The 13432-nt window shown below is 24.9% G+C and overlaps 1 protein-coding gene across 4 annotated transcripts in view; it reads left to right on the top strand.

The window, feature by feature from the left end:
* The first annotated feature begins 4141 nt into the window (after positions 1-4141).
* Positions 4142-13432, top strand: part of LOC111683000 (calcium/calmodulin-dependent protein kinase kinase 1) — a 42613-nt gene continuing 33322 nt past the window's right edge. For 3 of the 4 annotated variants that reach the window (XM_046950618.1, XM_046950617.1, XM_046950616.1), the window contains exon 1: positions 4152-5132. The gene's annotated coding sequence lies outside the window, so the exon portion shown is untranslated. Of the gene's footprint in view, positions 5133-13432 lie in introns of all 4 variants that reach the window. The other variant, XM_046950615.1, reaches the window with a different exon arrangement.

The following is a 13432-nucleotide window of genomic DNA, read 5'->3' as shown; positions in this document are numbered from 1 at the left end:
CCTATTCGGTGAGTCCAATTGTATGGGGGCTAGGTGAATGCCCCTATGTTATCTATTTTTATTAAACAAGCAAAGATGTAATTCGGATATTAATTCCGAGGTTTCATTTTTTTACTATTGCCCTTTTCAAATAAAATTTATCACTTTCAACTGAATTTGTTTTATATAAATTGGAAAGATAATTGCATAATCCCCAATGATTTTTGTAATTGCAAATAATGTCGAAACATACCAAAAAGAAACTCTAATATGATGTCGTCAAAGATATATTACAATTATGCAAATAAATATACATATATAGGAAATCAAAATATCAATTTTTAAGGTCACGTTTTTTCCGTCAAATATTTGATAAATGCAAACGTGAACTGGACTAATTTCAAAAAAGAAGTTTTTTAGATATAAATGAACAATTTTAGGTTCAGTATACTCTGAAATAATGGAAAACTATTGAAATAAAATAGTTTTTGTTGGAGAAAACAATTTGCGACTAAAGTTGATATCTTGATTTTTTAATAATAATAATAATAATAATAATAATAATTTCAATAAGAATTTCAATAAGAATTTTAATATGCAGTTAGGGGTACAGGCATATAGTAGTATATAGGCGAAACTAATTGTCAAGGACCTAAGTCCCCTGTCAAAGACCTAACTGGTGAGAATGTATTAGTTTTTTTGTTATTTTTTGTTGAATTAAAAAAAGTATGTAAAATACTTTTTTAATTTTCAATACTAAAATGTACAGCTTTTCGTTTTTCAATTTTAATTAAAATAAAATGTCAAAGAATAAAAAATATTTTTTTCTCGTTTGTAAAATATAAATTATTTTCGGGGTTTTAAATAAATGAAAAGTGTTGAAAAAATAATAAACATTAAGTTTAAGTGATAAGAAAAACTAATAAGTGGTAATATCCTCGCAATTTTGGGAAGAAATTTTGATGTTTAGTGAATGCGTTAAGTTCTCACAAGTTTGTTTTATTCTCTCAGAGCTCGTTCGTGTGAAGAGAATAAAATTTTTTCTTTGAAAACCCCTTTCAGTTTCGCCTATATGTACTACTATATGGGTACAGGCATATTAAAAAGGGCTATAAATCAACCACTGGCTTTTCGTACAAGTGATTGATATTATTGAAAAGATAATATTCTCTAGTTTATAAATACGTAAAAATATTATAACACACTGAACAAAATTATATTTAAGAAAATTTAAAAATATTTTTTTTTAAATTTTCTTAAATATTGGAATTATAAAAGTATATGTTCAAATAAATTAAAATTCACATTTTTGGTCAAATTTAAAACACGTTAACATTGTACAGAATTCTTTGAATATTTAATGATCATAAGTATTTAAACATTTACTAATCGAAAATTTCCTCAATATAGGTATGTATGTAGTAACAATTGCAACCTTAATTTTATAATTAAGTCGTTTCCAATCATTACCTCAAATTTAAAGTAATTCGAAATTATAATCCTTAAATGTATCTATAAATCGATAATCCAAAGATGAACTATAATTGCGGAATTGCTTAGAATCTTGTTTAGAATATTTTCTAAGGAATATTGAGATACGAAATTAAATTAAGTAATATATTGGGCATATTATCAACTGAAGTTAGCTACTTTTAATTATTTATTAGTATTAGTAAACATACAAACTGTGGACATATTTTATTAACAGGCAAGGATTTTCATGCATTAAACAATTAAAAATATGCACTAACGATGTGAAAAATATGGACCAAGAAATATTTCTTTGTGAAGGTACATATTGATAGATATTCAGATCTTAAGTTTTTGACCACAAATATACAGGTTTTTAAGGACTACTTTATGTACTATAATACCACTTTAACGGAACCACGACTTCGAGAATGACAAATATAAAGACTAAGAAACAACATTAAATAGTATGTATTTAATTTCTGAAAGTGGAAATTCTAATAACATTATATTTTTAAGTGAACTATGGCCATGAGAGAGATTTAAGAACAAAATTTCATTAAGTTATCTTTTTATATGGACAAACAGAAGGACATAGTTAGAAATTGATACTGAACCGATACTTTAGGGACCAATATTTTGACGTTACAATTAGAAGCACAAAATCAAAATACCTTCCGCACTATTTTAAAAATTAAAGAAAACTATGTAAAATTGTAAAAATATTAGAACCTAGTATTTTGTTGTTAGAGTGTGTGCCAAATGGTAGCAAAGTTCTATGTTGGATTGTAATTTTTCTATGGTGGGAAAAATTTTTTAGTCCTTTATGAATTTTATAAATAAATATTTTAAATATGAAATGGATTTTGAAATTAAATTGTAAATTTTAAAATTTTTGTTTTTCATACATTTATTTTTTGTTTTGTAAATTTTTTATTTTCATTTGTCAGAAATTTATGTAGCCCAATGAGCTAGTAAAATTTTATTCACCTCATATCTGCCAAAAATTTACTTTTAACAGCAATTTGCTATCGTTTGGCACAGACTCTTAAATAAAAATTTGTTGATACTTAAAAATATTATAAATATGTAAGTACTAAATTTGTTATAAAATATGAAATAAAACATTTGGTTTTTGAAAAATTTAAAAATATGCTATAAAAATGTTTAAATATTCAAAATATATGCAATTTAAAACAAAATATGCATTTTATTTATATGCAAAAATATGCAACAACAAATCGATGCCATTTTGTAGCAACTTCTTTAATTCGAAAAAAAAACTAGTTAAAAGTTTTTTTGAGTTCCTGACTACAAACATTTATCAGCATATAAATCCTTGCCCTGTTTATTAAATTTTGCCCTGTTTATTAAATTATTATTTGAAAAAACATTGTGTATATAAATATTTTAAATCTCAAAAAAATTAAAAATCCGTAAAATGTTAAAAAATTATAATTCTACACATCCCATATTTTAACGGATATATAATATTAAAAAAATAGTAATAATTTTGCTTTCAATTTATCTGTTCATTTTGACACTTGTTACCATTACTATATCCTAAAAATTCGTAAATTAATTATCAATGAAATATAATATTATAATTCGTAAAAAGTAGATTTTTAACAAAAGTATTATTAACATCAAGTATAGATCCTTCAACAGGAATTATTACTCCAGTTCAAATATACTTTTATCAACTTTCAATTCAGCTCAACTTAAAGCTTCTAGGAAAATTATTGTTTCAATGATATATCATTTGTTTTATAGAGATAAGTTTTCAATAATAAACATTAATTAAAATTTTTATATTCACAATAATTGAATATACCCTCTATCACCATTGATGGTGGTGGAGTTATAAAAATATGTACTTTATTTAGCAAAGAAAAATTTCAAAAATGTTCAGAAGTTTCAGACGATGTTTACTGGGCATATAACTACAACTAGTTATTGATGTTGACAAAATGATTTTGATGTTATTAACAGTGATAAGAAACAAAAAATAAAAAAAAATTACATTACTCTACATATATGACAGTATTTTAGATGTAACGGTATTAAACGGTAACGACAAATAAAAAATACACAAGTATAATATGGCAACGTTGTAGCTACATTTAAAAGAGCGAGTATTGAAAAAATACATTCAGTTTCTGCTATTTTAAGAGAAAGCTAAATTATTTCAACTGAAGTTATTACATTTTTATACGTTTCTTTTAACAACAATAAAATAAAAAAATTGGTTAAGTTGTATTTATGGCTTTTAAGATGTTTTTTTAGAAACATAGATGCACAGTTGTGTTTAATTAAAGAGTGCGCCACAACACCATACAATCCAAGGATGGAAATTAAGTATTATTGTCAATTTTATTTTTTTTTTTTTTTTACAAAAAAAGTTGCTAAGTACTCCATAAACTAGTCTATTTTATCGTTTTTAACTTTCTTATATTATTATTATTATTAAAATAGGTTATAACCATAGTAATAAAGTACTTTTGATCCTAAAAAGTACTCTTTATTGTTAAAGTGCTAAAAATTTAAATTTTCCAAGTCTGATACAATCTATAAATTCCCCAATTAAACCAACTACCAACAACAACTTACCATGTTTCTTTAGATGGGGATGTTGAATAAAAGCAACAGCACATTCTCTTAACATTTCAGTTTACTTTGGAGCGAAGGTGAGTGTAGTTCGCCAGCGGAAAGGTTGATTTTTTGTTTGGCTCAGTTTGTTTTAATGAAAAAAAAAAGAATCAATCAGATTGGCATTAACACCAAATGTTAGCCAGCAGTAATCCAGAAAAAGTTTTGTTTGCTAAATAATTTCAATTAAAAAAACAATTGATATTTGTGTCAAATGTTTAGCGATATTGTTTGTATTAAAGAAAAAAGTGTTACATCTGCTTTGAAGCTATTTATAATTATTTTATTATCCCTAAAGTAACGTTCATAAAAAATATTAGTGATTATTTGTTGTGTGTGATGATGGTGTTTGAGTGCGTAAAGTTTTGGTCGAAGATAATACAACCAAAAACCACCTATTTGTGATGACGGTAGTATAACCGTTATTTTTAAGAGAGAAAATACTGTTTCGAAAGAGTATGTGGCGTGAGTGAATGAGTAATTGAGTAGTTATTTAGTGGAAGGATTGTTGTTTTTCTTGTTGTACAACAATTGGCAAAGAAGAAGGAAAAAGTTGAAAACAAAAAACAAATTAAATAAAATACTATCAGAAGTTGTGTACTACAACAATTTACAATAAAACGTGTAAAACGAAGATATTCCAACAAAACAAAATATTTTAATTTATAAAATAACTTGTAACAATCAAACACATGTTCTAAGTTAGCTATGCATACATCTATTGAAAAGTGTATACACACTACAATTAAATAAAAAATTAATTGTTTTAAATAAAAAGAAAAAAACAACAACAAAGTGTGAAATCAATACTCCACTCAAAACAATTGATGTATAGAGTATGTAGCGCGTGTGTGTGGTGTATGTAAATAAAAATAAAATATTCGTAATTGTTAAAAAAGGTCGGATGCTGCATACATTTGAATAAAACAAAATATGAAATAACAAAAACCGATAATAAAATAACAACAGCAAAAATACTTATAACAAAATCTTGCTTTTCAATTGTTTAGTTCGTCAACAAACGACCGAAGAAGGTACAATACACAATTCATTGATGGTTTAACCAGTTAAAATAAACAAAAACAACAAAAGAAAAAAGAAATTCGCCACGAGGACAGTGTTCAAATTGTACAATATGTTGGTTATAAAAACATACATCCGTACTTTAGTATTTATTCATTTATGAATTTATTTAAAGGTTACAAACAAAATTGGTCAATGCTTTCGATATCAATATCTTATTACGGGCTCAATTCAAAAGTCTAATGTCAATGATAAGAGCATTTTAATTCCTAACAAGTTAGAGTGCTATATTCGGCAGAGCCGAATGTTAAATACCCTCCACCAGTTTGTTTTAATTAAAATATTTGTGAAAATAAGTTTGCTCATATTTCAACTGCTTTTCAAAATTTAATAATTTACATGTACATATGCATGTATGTGAATGGTTTAAATTTTTATAATTTTTGTACAACGATATATGTATCTTAATTTCCTTAAATCTTTCACACACACATACATTTGTTTAGTGTAAACTTTATACTAAACAAATTTTACCAAGGGCCATCTTTAAGTGAATTAAATTAAAATTAATTCTTCAAAAGTTGCTTTTGAGTACTCAGTAAATTAATTTTGTTTGCAAGTTTAAGCACTCAATGGAAGTGGTCTAAACTTGAGCAAGAATTGCAAAAGTGTAAACAGATGATGAAAAATATTTTTTTTTATTAAAATAAACATTAAAACCTTTAATTTATTGATTAGTATAAATTAGGGAGACTTAAAAATACATTTTTTTGCTTTAAATTAATTTTCATATTACAGTCAAACTCGCTTATAACGAATTCGGTTATTACGAACAAGTTTTCAAGTACTATTATTTTGGTAACTTTTTTCATACAAAAAACGTCTTTTATAACAAACTCTATTATTATTATTACCAAGGAAACCGCAAATATGCTCCAAAATAGAGTTTTAAAAATATGCTCTTAAAATTTTCAAAATATACTCTTAAAATATTTTTGAAAATCATAACATTGAAAATCATAATAAGACTAAAAATGTAATGAAATATTTAATATTAAATGTCATATTTCATTCTAAAAGATTTTAATTTTTGATTCATCTCATAGTTTTAAGAACAACTTTAATAGAATTTCGTTTTACGTTCAAATAACATAAAGCCATTTCATTAATTTATAATCATAGCTTAAAAAACGATTAAACTCATAAAATCCAAACTAATAGGTTTTATGAGATTACTGTATTTTGCTGCTCCACAAACAAAAATGAAAAATTATAAAAAAATTATTTATTTTTTTTATTTTTAAAATTTAAAAATTTTTGAAATATTTAAAAACAATGTTTTTAAAAATATACATTTATAAAAAAACTAAAGAGAAAAGCATCAAAATATACACTAAAAGAATAAAATATGCTCTATAAACTTGAAAATATGCCTTAAGTATGCTACAGAAGTAAAATCATGCTCTAACAAATCGATGCCAAAATAATTAAATAGGTATGAAACGTGTAAGTATCTTATCCATGAGTCCATTCGATACACTACAAAAAACATTTGCATATTTTGGTTTCCCTGGTTATTACGAATCTTCTTATAAATAGAACTAACTGCCTTTCAGTCCCTTAAGTATAATTTTATACAATTTCCCTTTTTTATGACTATCTTCAAAATTATGTGTTGTTAAACAAAAATTTGAACAAATAAAGTGGTATTTTTTTAAGAATATTAATTAAATTTATAAATCACATTCTTAAAATTTCGTAAAATGACACTTTATTTTTGGAACTACAAAAACTTCACCTGCATTATTACGAACTACGCTTATAACGAACAAAATTGAATTCTCCCGCGGAGTTCGTTATAAACGAGTATGACAGTAAATTTACAATTTTTATAAAACATGCATTGATAACAAACAGTAACGTATGGTATGGTGATCTTTAAAAAGCATTTTTCTATACAAAGGTAATAGATGTGATAAATTTTGTAAGGTTACCATTGTTTGGCAATGAGTAATATACGTTTTCACAATGCTAGCAACATTTTCAGGGGGTGTTCACAATGCTGGCAACCAAAGTTACCAAATGGAAAATTTCGATTCGAATATAAATGGAGAGTAGAGGAGACTGTATTAAATAATAACTGATTTAAAAATTCGTATGTAGTGATAGTTTAAAAAACAAAATTTCTCTTTAATATTTCACATTGACTTTAACGCAGGTTTAAATATAACATAAGCTAGTTTATAATAACTAAAATTTGTGTGCCATAATTTAAAGAATATGAGTTTATTACCTTTATTACATCAGCATTATTAATAACGCAAAAAAACAAAGTATTTTAAAAAACGTTACAAAATATATGATTTGGAAGATTTGAAGGGGCTAACAAAAACATTATTGGCTCTTCGTGCAAAATTAAACAATCTAATATGCATGTACATATGTATATGTTCTGACCTTGACATCAATTTTTATCCTTTTTCCTTTTTTGAATCTTCTGTCATAAAACATATGTGGATGGATGGTATTAGAGAAAGAAGTGTTTAATTACATAGTTTAAAAAAAATATGTAAGTGTTTTAATGTCCCCTACATATATTTAAGATAGAAAATGTTAAATGAACCGTAGCTATTAGAGATTAAAGTGGAACACAGTGTGCGTTATGCAAAATACTTGTTATAGATAAACAAGTATTATTCATAAAGTAAGGATCATTTCATGCTGAAATAATCTGTCATGCTTTTTTTACTTTTCTATCAATAACCGGAATACATTCGGTTTCCCTTTATTTTCAAAAATGTTATGTCGAAAAAAATAATAGGAGAAATCTAATTAAAATGAATGTAACCCCTTGTCGGTCTTTATTAATACATTACTTGTTAGCAAATATATTTTTGAATACTATTATAATCCGTTTGATTCATAAGCTCATAACATTAGTTTTTTTCCAAGAAATTATCTCTAAATTGGTTATAAATTGAATATGAATATACTTACATATGTTTTTTTTATACTCAACATAAAAATGATAAGTTTAATTTGTTTAGAAAAAAGATTCCAGGAGCATGAATTTCCTTCAACATATCAGATATATGTGCTATGTCCGTTAAAAGTATGAAAATTCTATTTTACTTTTAATTTATTATCAGGGATATAGATTCTAAAAAAATATAACATTTTTGTTATAAGCAGGAACAAGCCTACAAGGGTATTTTTGTATAAAAACATGCAAATCCATAGGCTATATTCAACAGTTGATATCTGTAATTTTAGTGAAAATGAGAATACTATGACAAAAGATATTTTAGATACGATTTTATTCATAAACTTTTATCAAAAAACTGTTCTATAAATAATAACGGAATAAATTTTTTACCAAACATGACTAAAAATTGTGTAAAATAGCGATTTAATGGGAACTAAAAATTGCTTAAAAAGGCAAATCTGTCCTTTTCCCCTTATTGTCAATTCTTTTTTAATTTTGCCAATACGTAACGATATGAAATTGTTTGATAACACTAGTTTACAAATTAATAATTTTGATTTACTCATGGAATGAAACATATATTTTGTCCGATGATTAATTAAATTTTTTTTATTTTTTCTATACGTTAAAAAAAGTTTTTAATTTAGCACCATCCTTTAGGAGAGCTGGTAAAATATTTATTTTGGGGTGCTTGCGCCTCTTTGGGGAACCTACAAATCAACTCAGGAAAAAAATTAAAAAATATAAATTTAAGGACTTTCTTAACCCACTTTTTACCACTTCATTAATTTTTACCAGATTTTTAGTTTTTTTTATTATAAATAAAAACGAAAATTATTTTTAAAAATATTTTAGTTTTGGAATAGGCTATATCTAATAGTTAATTGTTTTTTTTTATTTTCCTATACACAGATCAAAATTTTGCATCACCCTTCATTAATGAAAATGAACACAAGTTTAATAATATAAAAGTTTGAGTTACACTTTTTACTAGTTCTTTTTTATTTTTCAAACTTTCGAATTTTAATATTTTTCTTATAATATTCATTTGTTATATTATCATTCTGATTTTTTTCGAAGAACTCTTGGAAGTATAAGTAATACATCTGACATCTATTCACCGAGATTTAAGATTTTCAACGAAATTTTTAATATTTTTGTAAATAATAAAATAATACTTTAAATATAGGGGTGAAATTTAACAGAAGTATTAATTTTTTTCCAATTTTTTATACAATAATATATACATATTATTAAATATATGTAAAAAAATTGTATTAAGGATAAAATCGGAAATGATTCTGAGTTTATCATTATAATTAAAATGACATTTTAATTAGTAATCCCTTTATTTCAGCATAAAAATAGTCTATGTGTGCAAAATATTGTTTTTAAAATAAAGATCGTAAGTAAATAAACTATCCCAAAGACTGCAAGGTATGTACATTAGTCCGACTCACTTTGTATGGAAAGCAAAAAGGTGTTTTTGTTTCCCCTCTCAAAATTTTCTTTGTTTTATGATGATTCCCAAAATATTTTTATTCTTGTGATGACCGTTCGTGAGCTGGACCGAATAAAAAAGGTACTTTGGAATTATTTTTTTGTTTGAAACAAAATATCTAATATGGGGCATCATTTGAAAGGGGTTTTGTAAGCGGTCTATCTCACGAACGGCTATTGATAGACAAGAAAGATTTTTGGGAACCATTATGAAACATAACAAGAATTATTTGAAGCTGGGTAAATATGAATTTAAAATGAAAAATCGTGTCTCCCATGTGATATTTTTTTGAAAACTGTCTAGCTCACTAATGGACAACACTAAAATAAAATATTACATAACAGCGAATATTTTGAGGGGATCACCTTAAGCACCATTTATTGTGAGTCGGTCTAATGTACGTGTTTTAATTTTGTTTGTAATAATAATATAATAATACTTTAACAAATATCTAATTTACTTTGACCGTGACAAACAAAATAGCAAAAATGCTTACATGATCTTCGTGTGTGAGAATAATTGAATGCCTATAGTGAATATTATGACTGAAGTATAGTCATAATTATGATATGCACCAGGCATGGCAAATAAAGTTTTTAAATTTCTAACAAATGTATGTTAATGTGGAAGTGTTACGCTGAAATTTGTTCATAAAAACTTTTTATCGATAACAGACGAATATTGTCTGATATTTAGAAATATAAAGCAAAAGATGATTTAATTTAAATTTAATGGAATTATTTTAAAAACGATGATCTATCCCATATTTCTCAAATACATAACATATAACTGACAAATCTTGACCTTTTTATGTTAAAATAAACTCGCTGTTTTTAAATTTGACCCTGTATATCCAATCCAATGAAATATATAAATAACTACTTTCATTTCGCATTGGTGAAATTCGGGAAAGATTCGAAAACCCAAAATTGGTTGAATAGTGTAATTATTCGTATAGTCTGAAATGAAATAAAAAAATTTACCCAATTTTGTTGGTAAATATTGCAGTTTAATAAGTGCACATTTAATATTTGCAAACTCATTCACCTCTTAAGTATGTACCTACAAATAAAAATATAGAAAAATTCTAATACTAAAACATGTTTGTATTTAAATGTTATTAATAAGTAAATAGTCATAATTGCGGTTATAATTTTTCAAAAACCGGTTGAAATTTTTCAAATTTTGATCTAGCTATAACAAACTTTCAAACAAACTAAATTATATATTATATATATATATATTATATATATATATATATATATATATATATATATATATATAATATATATATATATATATATATATATATATATATATATATATATAATATATATATATATATATATATATATATATATATATATATATATATATATCCATATATATATATATATATATATATATATATTATATATATATAATATATATATATATATATATAATATATATATATATATATATATAAACTCATAACTCATTAGCTAATTAATATGTTTATAAAAAATTTGACAAAAATATCACATTTATAGACGCAAATGTATATCTTCCTCCCGAACATTTAAGTAACCTAACTCATTATCTAATTAAGATTATTAAATATATCGCTAAACCTATAATGTTCAATAAATTTTGCATTTGTAACAGGTATAAGATATTCATATCTTGGGTTCTTTCCAGTAAAAAACACGAGAAAAATTATTTTCACACATATTTCACCAATACAAAAGTAGCTGGTGGAGGGTATTTAAGATTCGGCACGGTCGAACATAGCACTCTAACTTGTTTTATTTTTTTTCTTGATTTGGATATGTAGATATGTTGGCTTTAGTTTCAATATTTCCTATGTCATCTAAATTTACATACATCTTTTTTTAACTTTTCCGCACTGACCAAAACGGTGATACCCCCCACCCATGAAGTAAATTCGCCAAGGGGATGAGACAGTTTTGTCATTAGTAAAATAAAGAAAAACAAAAAACTACAAAAATTAAAACTTATTTTGCTGATTTATACTTTTGTTAATTAAACGAAGTATGATAAACCAGATATTTATTGTTTCATTTACATAACTTAACAAAAAAAAAATAAAATTACTCAGACAGTCAGACGGACATAACTAAATCGACTTAGAATAAGGATCAAGAATATATATTTTGTTGGGCTTCAGATGCAAATTTCTAAGAGTTACATACGGAATGACAAATGTATACATACATATGTATATTAGAGTGTCTCCAAGAAGGGTCTTTTTAAGAATTTCATGTAGGAATAACTCTCGATCGATGCGTATTAATGTACTGAACACGAGAAAAATAAAAAAATTATCTAAATTTTTATTTTATACAGAAAATATGTAAAAAATAGTTTGTCATTTGGTTTGGTCCATTTTAGAATTTTTTAGATTATTTTGTAATTTATATACCTACCCCTTATAATTCACGATAAGCTTAAAATTATGTAATTTTTAAGACCCATTTCGAAAACATTGCAGAAAATGTTTTTTTCTGTTTCTGTTTCTAACATACATATTGAATGTTAAAATCTACAAAAAATCATTGTTTCTATTGTTTAAAATAATAGACTTTTCAAACTTCTTTAGAATATGTAGTGTATTTTTTATGAAAGACCCAAAAATTTGATTTTCTTTTTTATATTAAAAAAAATTTTGAACTATCGTGTTCATTATTATTGTTTACTTCTCACATAGGTAACCCGGTTTTTTGCTATGTTAAAAAACGCTTTACTGCTATCGAATAATTCGGTTTATTGAAAACAAAAAAATATTTTTTAATATGCGTTCTTTATTAAAAAAATAAATAAAAAATAAAATAAAATTTTTATTAGTCAAATGAAAAATAATTATAAATTTAATTTATCTTTTCTTAATTCATAAATATTTTTCAAATTTATAGACTATCTCCGACTTATGTTTATATTGATCCTCATAAAATTATGTTTATAACCTAATTTCCTTTATTGCTTATTTATGACTTTATAAAAATTGCCTTCCATTTGGTATTTAATTTCCATCCAGGATGCACATTTTAAAAATAAGACTATTATTATAAATAAAGAATATCACTAAAACAGGGAAAGAACATTTTTAAAATTAACAACCACCAAAATATTTTTAAAATTATATATCAAAACAAATATAGTTCCTTTTTAACAGCCTATTATTTTGCACAGCACTGTATGGACATACCCAGCAAAAACTCGGTAATGGCTACTACTTAAATTTTACATTACATTCAATAATTACTTAAATACAATTAGATTAGATAATTAGGCACTCTATTGCCCTGAGTTTGCCGTTTTATTTACACAATTTAATGTGTAGCAACTGTTTTTTACACACACAAAAAGAAAATAGTTTTTTGCGTGAAAACCATACATTATCGGACCCACAATAAAATAACAAAAAGCCTTGGTTTGTATTCTGTATGAGCAATTTTTTTGTTAAAAAACTAATTTTTAACTCCATATTTGTAAGTACTTATTGTAAGAGAGCACTTGATTACAATGTTATCACGGTGTTAAAATAATGTGATATAAAAATGAAGTGAGAAGTTGATTTATTTAACTCATTACTTTTCAATGAAATTATGCAATAAATGCTGTTTTATACAAAATGAATTTTTTGATTTATGCCGCACAGTGGTATAGGAAAAAAAAAGAGGGAACTAATTCGGTAACTTCTAAACGGTTAATCTGATTTTAATGAAATTTGGTATGCACAAAAAGGAGGTGTTGTCGAGTTTAGGTTTTGAATTTGGACCTTATAGGCCAACCAGGGGCCCGGCGGGGGGTCCTCAAATTAG

The sequence above is a fragment of the Lucilia cuprina genome, chromosome 4, assembly GCF_022045245.1.
Source record: "Lucilia cuprina isolate Lc7/37 chromosome 4, ASM2204524v1, whole genome shotgun sequence".
NCBI classification, from domain to species: Eukaryota; Metazoa; Arthropoda; class Insecta; order Diptera; family Calliphoridae; genus Lucilia; species Lucilia cuprina.
Note: the sequence above shows the minus strand (reverse complement) of the source record. Positions and strands in the feature narration are given on the sequence as shown.